The sequence below is a fragment of the Indicator indicator genome, chromosome 16 (genome assembly GCF_027791375.1).
Source record: "Indicator indicator isolate 239-I01 chromosome 16, UM_Iind_1.1, whole genome shotgun sequence".
Classification (NCBI taxonomy): domain Eukaryota; kingdom Metazoa; phylum Chordata; class Aves; order Piciformes; family Indicatoridae; genus Indicator; species Indicator indicator.
Window position 1 is genome coordinate 7277344 of NC_072025.1, and position 20535 is coordinate 7297878.

Sequence of the window (20535 nt, forward strand, 5' to 3'; positions counted from 1 at the left end):
TTCCAGGCGTCTCTAGGAGGCATTTACTATATAACTACCATACTATATAACTACCAAAAATAAACTACAATAAAACTACATGAACAAGACTGGAAAAAAAATAAGATGCCATACTACAGAGTGCTTCTACAGCACTGTATTCCATTCAGATGAAGCATGTTCTTGGTGCAAGCCATTAGTACCCTCTTTGTAAAGCAGTAGATCCTTCTCTCCCTTCCAAGCTACAGACTCCCTCTTTTAGGAGCATTAATCCAGTCTGCATTATCCATAGGGGGCAAAAGCAAACAAAATTCAAGTCCATCTAGTTCTCTCATACAAGATTACCCTCCAGGAATTTCCACTCCTACATAGCTGGGTTATTAACAGAGGGGTTTATCCTGTATGTGATGGCAAATCACTTTCCACAACTTAATTTCAATTTTGAAGGAAACACAAGTTCTTTTGTCAGAATGCCATGCCTTAAAGCTTGGCTTAAAGATCTCAATACCCACTGGAAATACTACTTTAGGGAGTCCAGGTTTATGGGGCAAGTCTGTACGTTTTCCACACAACACTATGCTGGAAAAATACTTCATGTGGAAGCATTCATAGGCAACAGCTTACTTTTCCAAATGACACGTAGGAACAATGCCGAGTTGAGCAAGATCGAGTTTTTTAAACAAGCATCTTGTGCTGAAAGGGTTAACATTACCTGGCCTTCTCCCAGCTTTAGTTCTGGGGAAGCCAGCCATCTAAAATGAACATGAATTATGCATTTATTATGAGTCTTGGAATTTGTTCAGATAAACAACACTTGGCATACTTAACCCCAGGTACTACCCTGATCTCATGTTAGTTCCAACTTACTATTTGATCCATGTTGTCAAATAGCACCCTTAATGTTATTTCTAGAGTTTGACAGTAACAGAAATTTCAATTGTTACTTTCTATTAGAAACAACAAACCTACAGATGATGTCATTTAAGTCTATTACATTTTCAGTGACTCAAAAGCAACTGTGTAAATGTTCCCCACTTGGCATTTAAAAAAAAAAAATATTTATTCATTTTATAGCAACATGTGCCAAATCAGTCCTGCAAACGCATGCCACCACTGTTCATAATTTAATACAAAAACCTGACATCATTGTTCAAATTTCACCATGTGTCCTGTTTCATTATGTTACTGCTTCTAGTTAATAAATCACAGTTATTATTTCAATTAACTGTACTTAAACTGAGCAGTGTCTCTTCAGCCAAAAGTTGCTTTACAATTTTTGTACTATCCAAGTTCATAGTGGATATAACCAAAACAGTAATTACAGGAGTGTTCCTGTTGCAGTTGTGGTCTAAAGAAGATTATCAACAAGGTCAGAAGCAAACGCCAACAGAAGTTCTTTCATCCACACCATCTTCTTAAAGACCTAAGTCCAAAAGCTTGATCATATGACCTAAAGTGTATTAACAAGTCTATCTTTCTCTATGCACCTTGCTTATTCTATGTCCCACCTGGATGCACTATAAGAAACAGTCACCAGCTTAGAGCACAAGTAGCTGAAAGAGAGCAATATAATATTTACAACAAAAATTTAAAGCCGCATAGACAAATGCTAAAAAAGTTGCTGACCCAGTAGGGCAGAGGGGAAGACGCTATTACTGGACCTCATTCAAACTCAGCAAGAAACAGTCTACAAAATCCCAAAGGATCATGAGTTGAAAACTAATTACTGCCTAGCTCAGGAATAGTGGGGGTAGTATTTTGTAATTAAGTTCCTAAGAACAAACTCAAATGTAAAATGCAGTAATAAAGAAGAAAGACAACTACTCTGCAGTGCAGTACTTATTGTGAAAAGGCTTGGAACTACAAAGAAACTGTCTATGCTCAATTTCTGGTTTTAGCATATCACTACTCTGCATACGTAGGGTTGGGGCAACAACTATCAGAGCACTACTAAATTCTGCTTCCTCTGCTAAGGAAAATTAGCAATACCCTTTATGATGAGTTATGTAGGCCAAAAAAAGGGTCACAGTATGCTTGCCCACATCTCATAAGAACTTCTCCAACACAACACTCCCTACTGCTATTGTCTTCTGAAATTAGGCTGCCCTCCCCCATCACAAAAGGGTAGAACATCTGTTCATAATGGATTAGGAAACAAGAAGCCTAGTAGAGATTACTAAAGACCCTAGAGAAAATAAATACTATTTTAACATAAAGCAAATACTTAAATTTTTAGCACCTACAACATATTTCATTTTTCCAAGTGTCTAAATAAATCCCTAATGGGCAAAGGTAGGAAACAACTCTGAAGAGTTACTGAAGACCCTACAGAGCTAGGAATAGCAAATGACAGTGAAATACCCAATTCTGCACACAATGGGCCAATTCTCCAATCCTGCAGTAGCCCATCCACATAGCTCAAACAGCCCACAGGAATTGTGGCTTAAGGAGTCATCTAAAGATACACCATAGCAGGAAAATCCCATGGATAACCAAGCAGAAACCATTGTGCCTGGACAAATTGCCACACCTGTGGCCTCAGTAGCACTCGTTACTCTGCAGGATCCAAGGGACCCAGACTGGACCTTACAGCATCCAGATGAACATGTTCCTCTATTTTCTCAGATACATCAATGAAGCACATTACAGCCCCTTGAAACAAGCACATACCTAGTATTTATGAGTCCAAAGTGCATATTTGAATACTATCTACCTAAAATAGAATAATTACAAGACAAGGCAATGTTATCATTTCAGGGCATTTTGGACTCAGCGTAAGTAGACTGCACAGAACCATGGAATTCATTTTAAGACTTCCCTGCGGCTGTTTGCTTAATCAGTGCATTCAGTGAAGAAGTCATCAGCAATATATTTGCCTGAGAAAACTCTGAACAGTTGGATATTAGTTTTCATTACATTCATACTACGATTACCAGGAAAAATTTAGGAGATAAGTGACCAAAGCTCTTCTTAATCAGAGAGCAGTTTGCTGTACAGATTACATAAGTTCAGACAATCCATAAACTTCAGTGTTTGCTTCAGAATCTGACACTGTTAATAAACCAAACATTCAGACTATTCATTCTGACAAAGACACACATGTGGTTTTACTCTCTCCACACTGTTACTGTAATCTGATTTCTCCCCTACCCCCCAATATATACAAGACATCATCTGTCCTCAAGTTATAGGGAACAGGAGAACAAAGAGAGGAGAGGATCCTATTTCACACTGCAAGCTTATTGGCATGGCCTGTAACAAAATGGGTGAACAGCTGGGTCCCTGGTTAGAACACCAGAACTTCGATACAAAGTTTTTGGATGAGACAATATTTTTCCATAGCATTTCAAGTAATAGACTCCAAGTATTTAGCACAATTCACAATTGGAATTGTTCACTAGTTACGGTTCTGTAATTCATCTTACACCGACAACTTGTAATCAACTATTTTCCTAAGTCCTCATCCCATAAAATTTTGACCACGATGGTATATTGTAGCATCAACATGGATATGCACTCAACCTTAACGACCACTCTTGACTTCAAGCACCATTTCAAAGTACCATGTTGTGAGCTTTTTTTGCACAGACTAAATCTATTCTCACAGTATGCAAGCAGTAGTATAACATTCACATTAAAATACCTATGACATAAACAAACCATTTCTTAATGTTTTCCTTTAATTCAAGATCAGCTAACCAGTCACTGATAAATTCTTACTTATTTTCCACTCTATGAAGGTGGAATCAGTTCCCAGCCACAGTCAGACTTCACACTCTTGTTTACATTAATCTTTGTGCTGCATGTTGAACCAGAAGCAAACTCCACAATACACTTCATAATGACCTACAGAGTGTAGAGCTCATAGCTCTTCTCATGTTACAACAAAATTCACTCTGAGAAATGCAACTAAAACTATCATTCAGTTGCTGAAGTTGTCCATAGTCCCAACTGTATCAAATATTTTTTTAACCATTTTTTAAAATTCTGAATCTAAGTTAAGTTATATAAATATCATAGTATTTTCTTTTCAAAGAAGAACTTAAGTATTACCTAAGGTCCAAATACAGGAACACTATCAAAATTCAATGCAGTCACATTGTAGGATTGTTTTTTTCCAAGCAGAAGGTAGGTTCTCATGGTAAATTAAATCCTAGCCTTATTTCGGTTATCGATTTTACTTCCTCACATGCATTTTCTATACGTTTATTTTTTCTCGTTATAGTTGAAGAATCTCACCAAAAACCTGAAAATTGACCTAACATTAACTTTCTTATAGACTTAAATGGAAAAACCAACGTATTATTCCAAAATTGGCTACCTCAGATTACAGTGCATTAAAATCACTTTAAAACCCTCTATATATATCCTCTATAAGAAACAAACACACTGGTGTCTTCAAGTAGGATCTGTGGCAAAACACCAATCCACATTTATGAAAGCTATAGGTCATTCCCTCTCACAAAAGACACCAAACAGTCCTTGCCATCAGCAAATCGTGAACTGTTAACAGGATCAACTTCAATTTCTGATTGAAGTGGTAGATAACATATATGCACCTGGAGCTAGGAAGACATACAGAACAACCAAAATCCAATTAACTGCAGGCCTGAGCTGAAAGACTGGGAAATAGCCTTTATGCACACATTTAAAACCAGAAAGAAGTCGCAGGAACTCAGATTCAGTATTCAAAAAAAGCCCAAGAATTCAAGTCCTGTCCCCACATTTACCACTTACAAGCATTTCTAAGTTTTGTGGGGTTGTTTTGTTTTTTTAAAGCCATGCAGACTACATTTCAACCCTCAGCTTAAAGCTGGAAAGCTTTATATATCATTACCAATACCCTGACACAGTCATTCCCACAGAATGCATGAGCATTGGTCAAAAAGACATCAGAAGAGATTAGGCCCCTTACATTCTGCAGTCACAGCCACCACTAGATTAGACTGCAAGCAGCATTTAATTTCTCACCATTTTCTACTGTACACTACCAACAGCTACAGCAAGCACTTAATAAAAACACACTCCTTTGCAGCATACCTGGGAAAAAGTAACCAAAACTAAAGGACAGCAGAGGTAGCTTAAAGACTGTTGATAACAGGCAGAACGCAATCAATAATGCCAGCCAAGATTCCTTTGTGTGAAGTGTTCAGATACAAAAAAAAAACAAACCCACACTTCAGTAGTTCTCTTCTGGTCAAGTGTGCCAAAAAAAAAAACTCAACCTGTGCACATGGACACAAGGCCCACAGGGCTAAAAAGTACGTTAAGAGACAATCGTACACAGAGGTTTTTTAATGCACCACAACTCCAAATATGAGAAACCAGGTATCATGTCCAAAGGAAACAAGATCTGAAACTTGAATACAGAAGTCCTCCAATATTCTAGGATTTCTAAAATATTTATAATCCTCCCATTTACAACTATTAAAACTATATGAACAGTATCCCAAGAATTAATATCTGGAGCAGAAGTAACGCTACCCATCTAATGAAAGCATTTCTGTTTTGACAAGGAAATTTATAAGAACTGTAATCATAAAGATTATGGTCTCTCAAGACGTGATCAAAAAGGTAAGTAGCAATCATGATAAAAGACTATTACAGCGTAAGAATTTACACAGAAAAAGATAATGTTTTTAAAAACATTATTTTTTCCCCTTTTTTTTTTTTCCTTTTTTTTACAAAATCTGAAAGCATACTATTGAGGAGTTAAATACAAGGCAGACTACATTTTGCAGCATTCTTAAATATCCCTTTCGATGTAATTACTTCAGCTGATACTGTATACATAACTACAATCCTAAAGTTTCAACTACCTACTATGGTAAGATACAACTTTCAATTTTACATCAGTCCACAGTCAAAACAGACAATACTTCTGTATTAAAATATACATACACACACATGTAGAAGGCACTATTTTTTCACAGTCTAACGAAAGTGCTGTACTTTAAGAGTACTTTCAACTGAAAGCAAGAACCTTGCACCCCTGCACCCCAATTTTATACTACCTAAAACCTGCAAAGCATAAGCTGATGCAATTTCTCACAATTCCTTGCATGGCAGAATCTTAACACAACGCTACTGGTTTTAGGAGTAAAACCAGTACTTATCTTCAAGTCATATTTGCTGTTAATATAAAAGTATTTGAACGGGGGGAAAAACCATGCTTTCTCTGTCTCTGCACCTAGGTGACCTTATCAGTTTGAACAATCACCCAAAATAAATTACTTCTCCGATCATATGCATTTATTGTTAAAGTGTGTGTACACATAGATAAAAACATAACAAAACACTTCCAAAATCATACTTCAAAAGGGGTATGCAACTCAGTAAGCCAGCACGGCCATTAAAGTTTTCTAGATTGCACTCGAAGTTTAAGTTGCCTCGCACATTGAAAGACAGATAAGACTTCGGAGTTGATAAAAACCAGCATTACAGCTAACAATATCCGACAACTAGTAAGTTTACCAACAGCTTAGTATTTCAGGTCATCTGAAGTTTTTCAGTAGTAATGCAGTAAGGTGGGTATTTTCCTTCAGCCTGCAGAATATCACTTCTGATTAAGCGCATACCAGCAAGTGACATCAGACCGAAACTACATAGTTTCACTCGAGAACACCACTAAGCCGAGCTGCAGCAACACCAGCTAACACACGACGGGAACTTGCAACGCTGAATCCAGGGCAGTTACTCAGGAGTCAAAGCTAAAAATTAGTCCGAAATTTAAATTCAAGCTGGTTTCAAAGCAAACCTTTAATTTTATACATAGAAAAAATAAACCTGTTGAGCGTTCCTAACTCCACCCCTTTCCCTCGGGGCCGTTCAGCGTTACTCACCGCAATGCTAGGGGAGGTCAGAGTACACACCCCACAACGTGCACCTGCACCATAAACACCTACGGATCAGGTGGAGGACCAACGAAGTTTCTGAGGTATTACTACTGCCCCAAATCTGTTTACCCTATGTCAGCAACAATCATCCCTGACTGATTCAGCGGCTACAGAAAAATCCTGTAGTACTGGACTCTCCCGGTTAAACCCTTCCTAATTGCTATCCAACTCTTCAGCCTGGAACAAAAGGGCACGGCCTGCCCCAGCGCGCCTCTGCCCCGCAGCTGCCGAGAACACGCTCCGGCCGCCACCGGGGGCTTCTCCCGGGAAGCCGGGCCACCCACGCCCAGACAAGGCCCAGCTCGTAGGAGTGCCCGGGCTCAGCGCGGACCCGGCCCGCCGCCGGGGCCCGGGGCCCAGGGCCCGCGGCGCTCCGCGCCCGCCAGCCGGGCGCCGCCACACGTCCAACAGGTAGGCGAGCGGGCGGGGAGCACCGCGGGAAGCGGACGGCGGGGCAGCACGAACCCTGGCCGCGAGGGCTCCGGGCCACCTGTAAGCTCGCTCGGTGCGGCCGGCAGATAGGCAGGAAACCAGCCAGGCACTCAGGGATGGCGGCTGGGAGGCCAACCCACCCCCTCAGGCCGAGCGACCCCACAGCCACCCGCGCCCCCGGGGTCAGTGGGAGAAGCCACGGCGACCGGGGCAACGGGCTTGGCAGGCACAGGCTCGCCGGCGCGGCCAGCAGCTCCACAGCGGCGGCGCCAAAAGCGCGCCGGGTGGACGGTGGGGAGTAGAGCAGGGAGGGAGCGCCGCGGCCCCAGGGTTGAACCTTACCTTAGTGGAAGCCGCCGTGGCTCTGGCAGACATTTTGTTTCTTTCTCTCCCCTAGAGTAGGGTGAGTGTGCGCGCGTGTCTGCAACTACTCAGGCTGGGGAAGAGAAAACTCCCCGCCGCTACCCGCGCCTCACGCAGCTACCCGAATAAACATCCCACGGTGCGGGGAGGAGGAGGAAGAGGAGGGCGTCTGGAAAGGGGCGGGGACGGGGGAGGAGGGAGGAAGAAAGAGGAAAGGGAGCGGAGACTCTAGTTTCATGAAAGTCTGGTCTTTCTCTCGCGATGGGCAGCCCCTGGCACCCCACAGCCGGGGCCGGGGCCCAGCCGAGCTCGGCCGCGCTGCCGCCACCGAGGCCGCGGAGAGCGGGAGCGGCCCCACGGCCCTCTGCGCGCCCGTCCTCTCAACCGGTGCGTCGCCCGCCTCACCCCCGCCGGGCCGCCTCCGCGTGCCTTTCCCCCCGCACAGCCACTGACATGTCTGCCTGGCGGCACGGCCCATCCCGCCACGGGGGGAGCGCCCCGCTCCGCCGCCGTCTTCACCCACCCCACCACCGGGCCCGGGGCCCACGAACGGTGGCGGAGCGACGGCGGGGAACCGGCCTCCCCGGTCCCCGCCGCCTTCGCCGACCGCCTCGCGGCTTCGGGAGCGCCCTCAGAACTGGCCTGTCACCGGGCTCCCCCGCGCGATGGTCGGGCCAGCGGGCACCGGTGGCAAGGGCCGAGCGGCCGCCGGCCCGCCGCAGCCTATGGGAGCGCGGGGGGTGCGGTTTGAACCGCAGTGAGTATCCCGGCACCGCCGCCCGCACCGAGACGCACCGCTGCGCTTGGAGCGCCTCCGCTGCCGCGCGGAGAGGCACAGCCTGACGCGAGGCGGCCAGTGCGGGCAGCGCACGGATGGCCCTGCCCTTGTTCTCGGCAAGCGGAGGGGCGGCTCAACTGCGAGCGGGTGAGCAGGGCTAATATTTGCGCTCTCCTCCGCGCCCGGTCCTGCAAACACTTGAGGCGAACACATTCTCGCATCAGTGTGACGGAATGCAGAACTGGGATGTAAATCAGTGGGGGCTCAAACCTGCTTTTGCGTCTGTCTATTGTTTGAAGGGGCGGGACATCAGTTTCAAAGTTCCTAATTGTACATTTTGTTCTTGAGCTAAAAGCAATAAAGGCTCAAAGAGAAAACAAGTCGGGAGATTTGATTTAGTTGAAGGTGGTGACTGCATAGCCTTAGCATTTCCTACAGCACAATCAGCTGCTGCCTGCAGCTTTAAAAATAAACTTTTTTAAGTCCTTCAGGCCAAGGGGTTTTGGTGTCTTTTACAAAGCAGATATTTATTTAAGCACTAAGAGAAACACCACTAACATTTTTTTACACCAAGAAAAAGACTTTGTAAATATGTTATTTTACTTTTGGGAGGTGGGTGCAGGATGAAGCTCTATCTGCAAATGGAGCAGGAGGATTCATGCCACAGAAACTCCAGAGCATATTTCCAAGTTTTGCAAGACCATTGTCTTAAGTCAATCAAGCCACTTTCAAAAGTGGCTTGAAGTGCTTTCCAATCTGGTTAATTCTGTGACTGTGATTGAAACCTCAGTGAAAATATGGCATGCTCTGTGCATTAGCCATACTATGGTCCATATGTTGACTAATTTATGCTTTAAATATTGGACCAGAGCATGACTAATCAGATGCATCAGCTTCTGCTGAAAGGAGAATAGGTGAGAAAAATCCCAGACTGAAAATAGAGTATTTTGCACTCACTTTACAAACGTTTCACAAGGCACAGATGACAGTAAAAGGTCTGGTATTAGGGCCAGCACTTTCTTGCAGTTGTACTTTTTATGTCCTACCAACTGCTTTCGTGCTCCATGCAATCTTCAGAAGTTCTTAAATTTTTTTAAGAGAGGCAACAACTGAGTGGTTGCAGTTACTCCTCTGCAATGGAAAGCCTTATCCAAAGCTGCTGTATGAGTTTTACATTTGTTCTCCTTTGAAAATAAACAAGTTCATATTCCAGGAAATAGCCAAAGCAAATTCCCAAGACAGCAGTCTGAAATTAGTGAGGAAAGGCCAACTCCTCCATCATGGTGGAGGGAACCCAAGCCTACTGGGACCTTCTCCCTAGGAGCAAACACTGCCAGGCCTCTCCGTCACACACTCAAGGGCAGCCTCAAAGCTCCAGTGACCTCCAGCTTTCGTCAGCACCATCCCTGACTTTCTGGCACCTAACAGCTTCTCTCCCCTTTCCCCACAGAGTCACAGCAGCTGTGCTGAGCTCAGGAAGGGCTCGTCCCCATGGGAGTTCTAAGTTGTAGCATGGCCTTCTGCCAAAGCTCCTCTGCTGGCCCTTGCCATGAAAACGCTACTGCAGATTTTTGTATTTGTTAATTGCTAGACCTAACTAAGCCTCTGATATTTTTTTAATTTATCTACAGATGCAGAAGGTAGAATGTGACAGTTTTTATGCTCGTGTGCTTCACTGATAGAGTCTGTAAGTATTCACCAGAACAGGCAGGAAGGAAAAGGCTGAGATCACAACAGGAAGAAGGAGGAAGACTTCAAGGTGTGCAAATGCACAAAAATAAACTTAAGGGATGGTGACTTGATAAGCAGTAGGGTACAATAGTCTCTCCTTTTCATCTGTCCCTCCTTGAGTAAGAATAGTTCTGGGTAGGGTGGGCAATGCCTGCAGGTTGGGGAGGAGCAGAGCGTGGGGATAATGATTAAAGACCATAAAACAAGATGAGGCATATGGCAGGGGAACAAAAGGGGATTGCAGACATGCACACACAGAGGTCAAGATGGATCCTTAAAATAAGGGAGAAGAATTATGGGAAGGAAAAGTACTTACTTGGGTATTGGAAGAAAGATGAACAAATAAAAAGGTGGAAGAAAAATATTAAGCAAAGGAAGCTCCAACAAAGATGGAGATGCCGTTTTTTTATCATCTTACACTTGATAAGAAAATGCCATCAATCCATACACTTAATTTGTCAAGAAAGGAGATTATTTAACAAGGAAAGACTTCTGTCCAGGGGTTTGAAACATCTGGCAGTGGATATAAAATGATCACATGATCTCTCGCCAGCCTGGAAGTAGACACACACATAACTCTTTATGGCTCTCAGAGACTAATGGGATTTTCTTTCTTTCTGTCCTTCCTTCCTTCTTTTTTCTCAATCTCGTTTTCTTTTCCCTCCCTTTTTTATTTCCTTGTTCCTTCCTTCCCTTCCTACTCAACTCCCTTCTTCCCACCAAGAGTTGTTTAAAACTCCATCTCTACTCATGAGATGAACTGGAGGAAGTTGAAATGACTTCTTATTCTGTTACCATTGGTAAAATGCATATATTTGCTGGTAGATACAAATTATTTCAACAAATATTTTTTACTGGTTTTAAACAAAGCAACAGCAGTACCATGTTCCTCTCCTTTCAAGTTTTCAGGAGAACTTTTTCACCTCTTCATTAGTGAATTGCTCACAAGCAAAGCTACCATCAACTGAAAATGCGAAATCAAACATTGGTCAAATCAACCTACAATGATAGTATTGAGAGAAATCCTGAAATGGTTTGGTTTTTTGTTTTTTTTTTTAATTCTTAATAATGTATTACAAAATTCACCTCTGAAATGAGCAAGTTATGTTTTTTAAAGTCTGGGATTCCAGTGTGTTCCCTGTTGTCCTTTAGGGAAACAGCAAATGTCTATATATATATACACACATATTGAGATACAGTGAGTGATACATACAGGTGTTTATGTATATATACATATATATATATATATATATATATATATAAAAACACCCTATATATATAGTACATTCAGCCAGATACAGATACATACCAAGTTCCATCTATTAGCTGAAGGGCTGGAATTTAAAATCATATTCCTGATACTGCTATTTTAGGTCCTGAAAAAAGGATGGCTTCCTCATCTTTAGAGAAAAAAAACTGTCTTAAAAGACAACAGCTGAGGAAAAGCAAATGCTTTACTCATCCTTTAAATAACCGCTACTGAGAAATATCTAAATAAAATACTCAGAAATTCTTGGTAGGAAACCTAAAAATAAAACTACTATTTAATCAGTGTAGTTCAAACCATAACCCTAAATTGATTCAAAGGACACAGAAGGACAATCAGACATGTGAATCCTCCTTTCCAACTGAAAGCATGTGTATCTGTTACACTGCAAGAACAGGAAGTCTATTCCCTACTTGTTGTCGATTTAACTTTTTAAGAAATGTTTTGACCACTTAAAGATGGAGAAGAAGGAAACTGCAGAACCACAGCCACTACAGAGACAACCTCCGGTGGGTTTTGTGGTGTGTGTGGCTCAGAAAGAGAACAATTCATACAAGATCTTTTGGAGAAATCAGATGATTTTGATGCCTTATGAGTCTTGGAATACTTAGCTATATATTATCAATAGCTTATATGTTATCAGTGAAGTCAAGCAGTTTAGTTGATGGTCTGTATTTGTAATTGCCACCTGATTCCAGAATTTCAGGAACAAATACAAAAGAGGAAGAGAAAATCAGAATTCACTATGTAAACCACAAGAAAAGAAACTGTTTCCACCTCAAGAAATAAGAAAGTGGTTTAAAGAAAGCTGTGGGAAATCCATGTCCTTAAAATTACACTTAATTTCAGTGCCTTGCTGAATCAAGTCCCTAGGGGAAAAAATAAGGTAGTAATGATTCTTATCTTCCTCCCACTTCCACACAGTTAAAGCTTGCTTCCTATATCTACTTCCTTTCTAAAAGGCTGTGTACCTCTGCAGGTGTCCCTTCTAAAAGCACTGTAGATAATTGCTCAGTATACAGTGAATAGTCTTCCCATGACTCATCACCTCTCTCATATTGGAACTGTCAAAGTCAAAGTTCTGAACATTTGTACTTTACCTCTCATTAATAGGTTAAAGCATACTCCTCAAATACGTACCAGAGGCTGGATATGCCCTGAATGGGAATAAACCAAACCTGTTTTGACAGTCAGCCTGACTTAAACTCCTGATGTTCTGAACTCCTCCATTGTTACTTCTTGTTTAACACCTTAAAAAAAATTACAATTATGTTTAACACAGTGCAAGGTTTTTCTGTTCAGCCAGAATACCACTTCAATTTTTAGGGAAATGACAAGTGTACAAACAGAAGTAGATTTCAGAAGCAAAGAAAGATTATTTTCAGCCTTTAAAATATTTGAGGAATTTATGACTGCAGAGCTGAAGCATAGTCTCTGGATATTATTTTGGGATATCCTTATAAAAAGAAATTCTTGTCTCCTTTGGTTTGGATCAGGCTTTAGAGAATTTTGTCATCTGTAGAATGACGTGTAGTGACAAAATCTGAGACCACTGTTAAAGGAAATGTTACCAATGAGTTTTAATCTTGGCTCATGACAGTAGGGCTAATTTATTACAGAAATGTTATCTAAAACTGTTCTGCTTTCCATCTCAGACATTTTGTGAATGGGTCTGTGTATTTAAATACAGTGCAACTGACCAAGGCTGAGTTTATGAAATGCTTCACTGTAAGTAGCCACTGGATGTCAAAATGTCAGATATTCTGAAGTTGTTCTACTTTTACCAGGTTTATTTGGTAGAGAAGGGACAGTGACAATAACCAAAGATAGCTGTGAAGCTTAAGCAGAGATACATTCACTGCTGATATGGTTCCCGTTTGATAAACAGTTACCCCACAGACAAGTACTACATATGTTCTGCTGATCGCAAATTCTTAGTTTACCTATTTTTCTTTCAAAAGCATGCTCTCACATTATTTAAAAATGCTTGCCCAGACACCAAGCAACATGTATCAAAGACAAACTGCACAGTAATTTTGGTAAGTAAAAGCAATGAACATCAGGATAAATACCTTTGTTACTATAAAAACTAAGTATTTTGGAAAGGCAGCCCAGAGACAGCTTAATAAAATTGATTGATTTAATTGCTGGCAAACCACTCTTGTGTTCCAAATCTGAAATGTTCCACGAACCCTTGCAGAAGATACAAAGTGATGAAACTGTTCTCTGAGATCCAAACAGAAATCCCCATGTGTAAGCCCTAAAGAAGCTGAGGAGGAAGGGTGGTTCTAGAGGTGTGGTTTTTCAACCCAGATAGTTTTGAAACCTGAGATGGCTTCTCCAGTTTCTTGGGCACAAATATCAGAGTTGCCATGAGTACCACAAGAAATTATCATTACTCATTTTTGTTAATGAGATAGGGATCCATACAGAACAGGAAGTAGGTACTGAGAATTGTTATATTCCATTAAAAAAAACAACCCTATACTAAAAATTGTTACATGGCTAACAAAGTTTCTAGATAACACTGCAAAAGTGTGAGCTCATTTGCTTCCTAATTGTTAATATAAGAAAGACTTTGTTATGTAATTGCAAAAATATAGAAACTTAAATTACTGACATTTATGTACTATCATTCATTTTTATTGTCACTCAAGTTTTGACTTTTAGAATTTCAAGATTTATTGTTATCCTCTAACCCTTTTTATTACATCTGGCACAAGACTCCATTCAATTGTTTAAAATTCACAATCACAAATCCATCAAGTCAGGGGACTAACAATGTACCCAAAAGAAGGTACACCAGATTATACCCAGTAATTCCAATGTAATCTTTACCTTACTTGATAAACTCTGTCCTAGTGGCACCTGCTTTGTAAGACTGACTTCAACAAGGTTTAGAGGAAGTAAAGGGATTAAGCTTCTGATGGCCATACCCATAGGTTTATGACCCCTTTCCACCTCAGTATTTGCTTCTGTTTCTACCTCCAGATGCTAAAAACAGTTAAAAGAAAAGCACTTTAAAAACATTGTTGTTTGTGTCAGCGGAAGAAACTCTAGTTATCTTACTTGTACTCCCTGCAGCTTTCTTAACTAGGTATTATTGGACAATAAGATTGCACGGTGGTGTCACCACTGGTCTGCAATGGTTTTGTTGGGGTTCCCTTTCAAAACCATTATCATTCAAAAATATGTTAAACATGAAAGTATCAAATATTACTTTGCTATGAAGTACTACACTAGAACATAGTTTTATGGGTTTAAACTCCATGTTTCAATAATTCAGTCTTCACCCTCAACAGACCTTATTTGAGACAACTTTTGAAAGTAAGTTTAAAACTTTTCATTTTATGTAACATATGTAAGAGACGATAATAGAAGAGAAAGTGTTTAGTGTTGGAGGATATTGCCTTATTTCCTGACATATTGTCAGGAAAGAAAACACATCACAGGCTTTGGTATGACACAGCATATGAAATCAGTAAGCAGCATACACTAACTTGATGGAGGCCCCCACATGCCTTCAATGTTACTTGACCACTCACTTCTGCTCTTGTATTGTATCACCACCTCCATAGGTGCATCAAGCTAACTGCATGGATAGATATCACAGATATCACAGATAACTGAAGTGATAATGGTTAAAAAATTATCCTTGTAACAGAGGCAGGAATAAATGACCAAAAGTGGGCACTTTTTACACCCAATTTACTGGCAAGGATAACATAATTATGTATCTATACTTCAGTAGCATCTACCTACACTTCAAGCATGCAGATCTCCTCAGTTACAGATTTCCAAACCTGTGGACAAAAGGCATCCTCTGCCTTGCGAAGGTAAGGCATATACCTCATCTGGGCTAAGATTGCTTGCTTCACTTATTGGGTAACTACATTTCATTTTTCAAGTGGTCCTGTAAGATATGCCACGATGCATGTACATCTTTTTTTAGTTTGGAGAGTTATATAGTATTGGCTGTATACAGATCAGTGAAACCAACTGTCACTGAATCACTCAGAAACCCTCAGAAAACATGCATGCATTTAAACTTGTTCCCATTGACTGAAATAAATTTTCAATAAGCTAATTTTTAGAAATAACTAAATAGAATTTTAGTTCAAGATTTACAAAATGAAGTTTTGATCATGGACTAACACTGGGCACACTTAATACAGTAAACAAAGAGGTTCAAAAGATGAAAACTACTAAAGGAAATATTTTTTTATGAGTCATAACACTGCTTGTACTAATACAGAGTCCAAATTTCATTTATTTCTCTCAGTTGATTAGACTCAGTCCTGCTCTCTAAGCATTTATACTGCAAAGAGATCTGTAAACTGATTTACATTTAGCAAACCAGAACTTCTTCAGAGAAATTCACAGGTGGCATCTTTCTCCGAGGAAGGGGGAGCTCAATTCTGGTCTTAGCTAAGTGCTGCTTCATAAAACTGGTTGCACATTTGCTCACTCAGAAAACATTAGCATTTGATAAGATAAATATATATGATTATGGTTGTATCTTCACTTGAATTCTAACTTTAAATGTGAGAAATACAGAGTCAGAAACTTTCCTGACTGCTGCGCTTGCCAGAGAAACCTCCCCTGTTGACAGGACTGCATGCTACAACCAGTATTATAGTGATGCCAAAAGGCTCTAGACAGAACCATGCTTTAATCTAGCTAAACATATACACACAATACAGAAAGAGTCAAACCAAAAGTATTTACAATGCGAAACTAACAGGGCAGATGCTATATTGACCACATTTGGGTGAATGTTTCTCACATCCAGGTCACACAGGCTTCACAGAAAAGTGTACATTATATCAATTTCATTAGCTAAATCTTTTCTTTACACATCTGTCAGTTCAATCCAGTGTGCAAGCTGAAAAACTGTAACTGTTATGTCTTTTTTTAAATGTGTGGTATTTTAATACTTGTGAAAAGTGCGAAAGCAAGAGCCTACAGACTGAAATGCTTATTTTCAGAGCAGGTAAGCAAGCACAAGCATTCCCTGTGAAGCCCAGTCAGTGTGGCTCTTTTCAGTCCCTCAATCCCTTTGTTTCAAGGCTTGTCCATTATTTCCAATGCTATGCTTTGGTCTAATACATGACTCAGCTTCTCCCAATACATCATGTTCCCTGACCAGCAAGTCTTTCTGAAAGCCTTTTCAAAACTTGAGAAGCCAATTTTGCCAAGTGTGAGAACTTTTATGAGTCATATAATACTCTTATTTCTTATACTGTTTTAAGATGAGTAAATATTATAATTGACAACAGGATGCTTGACACTGATTTATACAGCTTCTTATGATAAATCATAGAATTTTTTTGGTTGGAAAAGACCTCCAAGATCATCGAATCCAACCACAAACCTAACACCACCATGGCCATTAATGTAACAAGTGTTTCGAAGAAGGTCTTCCACAGATTTAGACTTAATGTTTCCATTCTCATTAGAAAAAGAATGAAAACAAGCTGAAAACAAGACTTCCTCCCCTCCCCCCATTTCTCTAAGACCAATTATAAATATGGAGGTTGCAATAAGCTCTATGACTATTTCCTGGCTATGTGTCATACTGACATTTCTCAGAACATCAGATACATGCACTGCTGCAGGTGCCAGCATGTGCTGCTGGACCAATAGATTTCACACTACTTCTAAATATTTCTCCCAGGGCAGCCATATTCTGGTTTTGCAACTGGGCATTTCTTTGTTTTATGAATAATATATGCCAAGACTATGCAACAGCAAGCCTAGCCACTAAGTCACCACAGAAAGCATCTAAAAACATTTTACTAGAAGAAACACCTTTTTATACACTTGTCTTCAAGTACAAACTAACTTTTGTTTCCAGATTACTTCTTTCAGTTTCTACAATTGTCAGGGCTCTGGCTGGACTAATAGGCCCTAACAGCCCTGACAAATTGATTATGAAGATAATTAAATATTTCTTTTTAAAAGCCTTGTAATCTGGAGGCAGCAACGGGGGTTGACACAGATTTACACAGAAGAGGAGAGAAGAGGAGATGGAGGCCTTTTTCCCTCGTAAGCACCAAAGTAGCTGCTGTAACTTGCTTGAAAATCCTCTCTCTGTTCCTGGGCCAGAGCTGCACCATTATTCTTGGCACAGAAATAAATTAGAGGGGTAATCACTGAATGCTTAGATCATCTGTGAAAATCAGTGGGGTAATCTTTACCTACATAAGTATATACAACATGGATTACAAATCATGAATGATGATTGTATTACATCTGCAAAGGCACAGGATAATATAGCAGTTGTTGCCCTCATTGTATTAAAGACACCAAATACACTCTGGACTTTGCAAAATCTTTGCTCATATATATGCAGGGTCAGCTTTACCCACAGTCATGAAAGGCCCAGAGACAAGGGTGTGAACAGTGATGTCTCTCTCCAGCTGTACAAGCCCCATCTTGCACAACCTCCTAATGAAAGCCGAAAGAGCAGTAAGGTGAATGTGTCTTCAGAACATGCCATTGTGTTGGTACTTGATAATGCTACAGTGCAAGTAAGCAGATCTTATTAAAGCATGATTTAATGTTCATGACTCAAGCTGAGTGATGAGCACATGAACAATGTTACTTGAATAACAATTTCTTAAACTAAAACTTCACTATGTTTTATGCTTCATTTAAAAATTAGCATTTTGTTTCTAAGTGAACACATCAGCCTGTGCGACTGAAGGATATCTACATTATAGCCTTTTTCATGACACTGCAAAAATAACTCCACTGATGTGGAAAGTTTAAGTTGACTGAGGTCTCCCAACTGTATGGGCAACGAGGCTGGTGAGAGGCCTTGAGCACAAGCCCTATGAGGAGAGGCTGAGGGAGCTGGGACTGTTTAGCCTGGAGAAGAGAAGGCTCAGGGGAGACCTCATTGCTGTCTACAACTACCTGAAGGGAGGCTGTAGCCAGGAGGGGTTTGGTCTCTTCTCCCAGGCAACCAGCACCAGAACAAGAGGACACAGTCTCAAGCTGCGCCAGGGGAGGTTTAGGCTGGAGGTGAGGAGAAAGTTCTTCACAGAGAGAGTGGTTGGCCATTGGAATGTGCTGCCCAGGGAGGTGGTGGAGTCACCATCCCTGGAGGTGTTCAAGAGGGGATTGGACATGGCACTTGGTGCCATGGTTTAGATAGGCATGAGGTATAGGGTGACAGGTTGGACTCGATGATCCTTGAGGTCTCTTCCAACCTTCTTGATTCTTGATTCTTGATATGCAGATAAAATTCCCGATTCATTAAAACAATAATTTTCTCTCTTTCTGCCTGCAAACAGGCAAATACAGAGCTTACATGACTCGCCTCTAACCCTCCTTCCAAAAACTGTGTTGTGTCAACAGTGAACATTGGTCTACCAACACACTTCTGCTTTACCAATATTCATATTATTCTTTAGACACCATGAAAAATTGTATTCTGCAGCACCAGCATGTTCTCTGTTTTCAAAAGAGAGTTCTTGTATTTTAAATTAATGAAATTAATTCAATTAAATGTATTCCTGTATTAAGACTCTTTGAATATAAGGAACAGAAATGTTTGCATAGGTCAGGCCTCTGAAGTTGTTTGGGAGCAATTTCTTTTTTTACTCAGCGTGTGTAGTCAGTGGTGGGCTGTATCCCCTTAAACAAACAGTCCTGCTGCACTGTTGGAGGAAGTCAGCTCAAGAGCGTGAAGGTTCTGGTGTTCGCTTACAGTCTGCACTGGCTGGCCAAAAGGCAGTTTCTATCTCTGCCAAAGGTCTCTATCCAAACCCTCCCAAAAGAGCTGGTTAGAGGATGCAGTGAGTCACTGTGCTTACTCTGGAGGCACCTTCCCGAGCACCCGCTCTGACCTGCTCCACTCACTTAGCCATGCTCCATCTGCATGCTACAGTCCTCTTCCCTCGGGCACAGCTTCTGCCATGGAACCTTCTTCAGACTCCAGAGGAGCCTGACTCCCTGTGTGGTTAATATTTTTAGAAATGACCCTGTTGCTACAATGTATTACAAATTAAAAAAATGCACCATTATATAACCTTATTACAATTATATTGCAGTCTTTGCCTCAGAGAGACATCAGAATAGCAGCTACTAGGATTCTGCCATGTTAAGGGGCAGAAGACAGCACACAGCTGGACACTGAGTGCATTGTATCTTGTATAAAAATAGAAGTATAAGAGAGTACTTGGATTAAGGATATCCCCTTGTTCCATCAAAAAGTTCTGCATCTATAAATCTTGAATGACTTGCAGCACAAAAACAAATTGCTAAGCTGCCATCTGAGATTTCAACTCAGCTTGAGCCTCTAATTATGCTTGAACAGCTCCTGAAAACAGAAATCTGTTTCTGACAGCAAAGCATGGAATAGGCAAGACAAATATTGTAGTGACCTTCATAAGCAATCTGATAGTTATAGTGGAAACCATCCTCTGCCCTTTCTTCTCTCTGGGGAAATCAGTAGTGATTATGAAAACATATTTAAATAATAAGGTGCTCCGGAATTCTTTTTTTCTTGTATTTTTAATATTTATTTCCATATTTTAAATAAATATTTGATTTGTGATGTTATCTGTCCATTTCCATTCTCTGCTATATGGAAGAAGCCTTTAATAGACATACTTTGATGTTAAGTGCAGATTCACAGACAGATAATTTTCTTCTGAACAAACTTGTTTCTCTAAATAAAATGCAACGCAAACATAACTGGCACAGTCCTGTCTGTGGTAACAGCTGTGATTAAATCATACCTGCCTCTATTGTCAGGGATGTTTATTAACCTTCACTTTGCCACGAAAGGGCAAACAACTCTGACTACACCCATATTTTAGCAGCAGCAGGATACAGATGTTAGTTCTGGACTACACTATCCCATATATCTTCTCTGCAAATGGCCTCAAAGTCATTATTTTAGATTTTCCTTTTCTAGTTTTTGGGTTTCTTTATATGGAGATCATTTACAAGGTCTTAATTTTTGCTGTGTTATATACCTGAAGTAAAAAAAAAAAACATGTAACGTACACAGCATGAAGCACACTGCTTTTCAACATCCCTTTTCCAAGCATTTCCTGGGACCTTTTTTAGAAGTA

The 20535-nt window shown here is 40.8% G+C and overlaps 1 protein-coding gene across 3 annotated transcripts in view; it reads right to left on the reverse strand.

Moving 5' to 3' along the window:
- TJP1 (tight junction protein 1) overlaps positions 1-20535 on the reverse strand; it is a 154389-nt gene that overhangs the window by 60565 nt on the left and 73289 nt on the right. Inside the window, exon 1 of one of the 3 annotated variants that reach the window (XM_054388069.1) lies at positions 7650-7681. The exons of the other annotated variants lie outside the window; for them this stretch is intronic. The gene's annotated coding sequence lies outside the window, so the exon portion shown is untranslated. Of the gene's footprint in view, positions 1-7649; positions 7682-20535 lie in introns of those variants that run through there. 3 annotated transcript variants of the gene reach the window in all.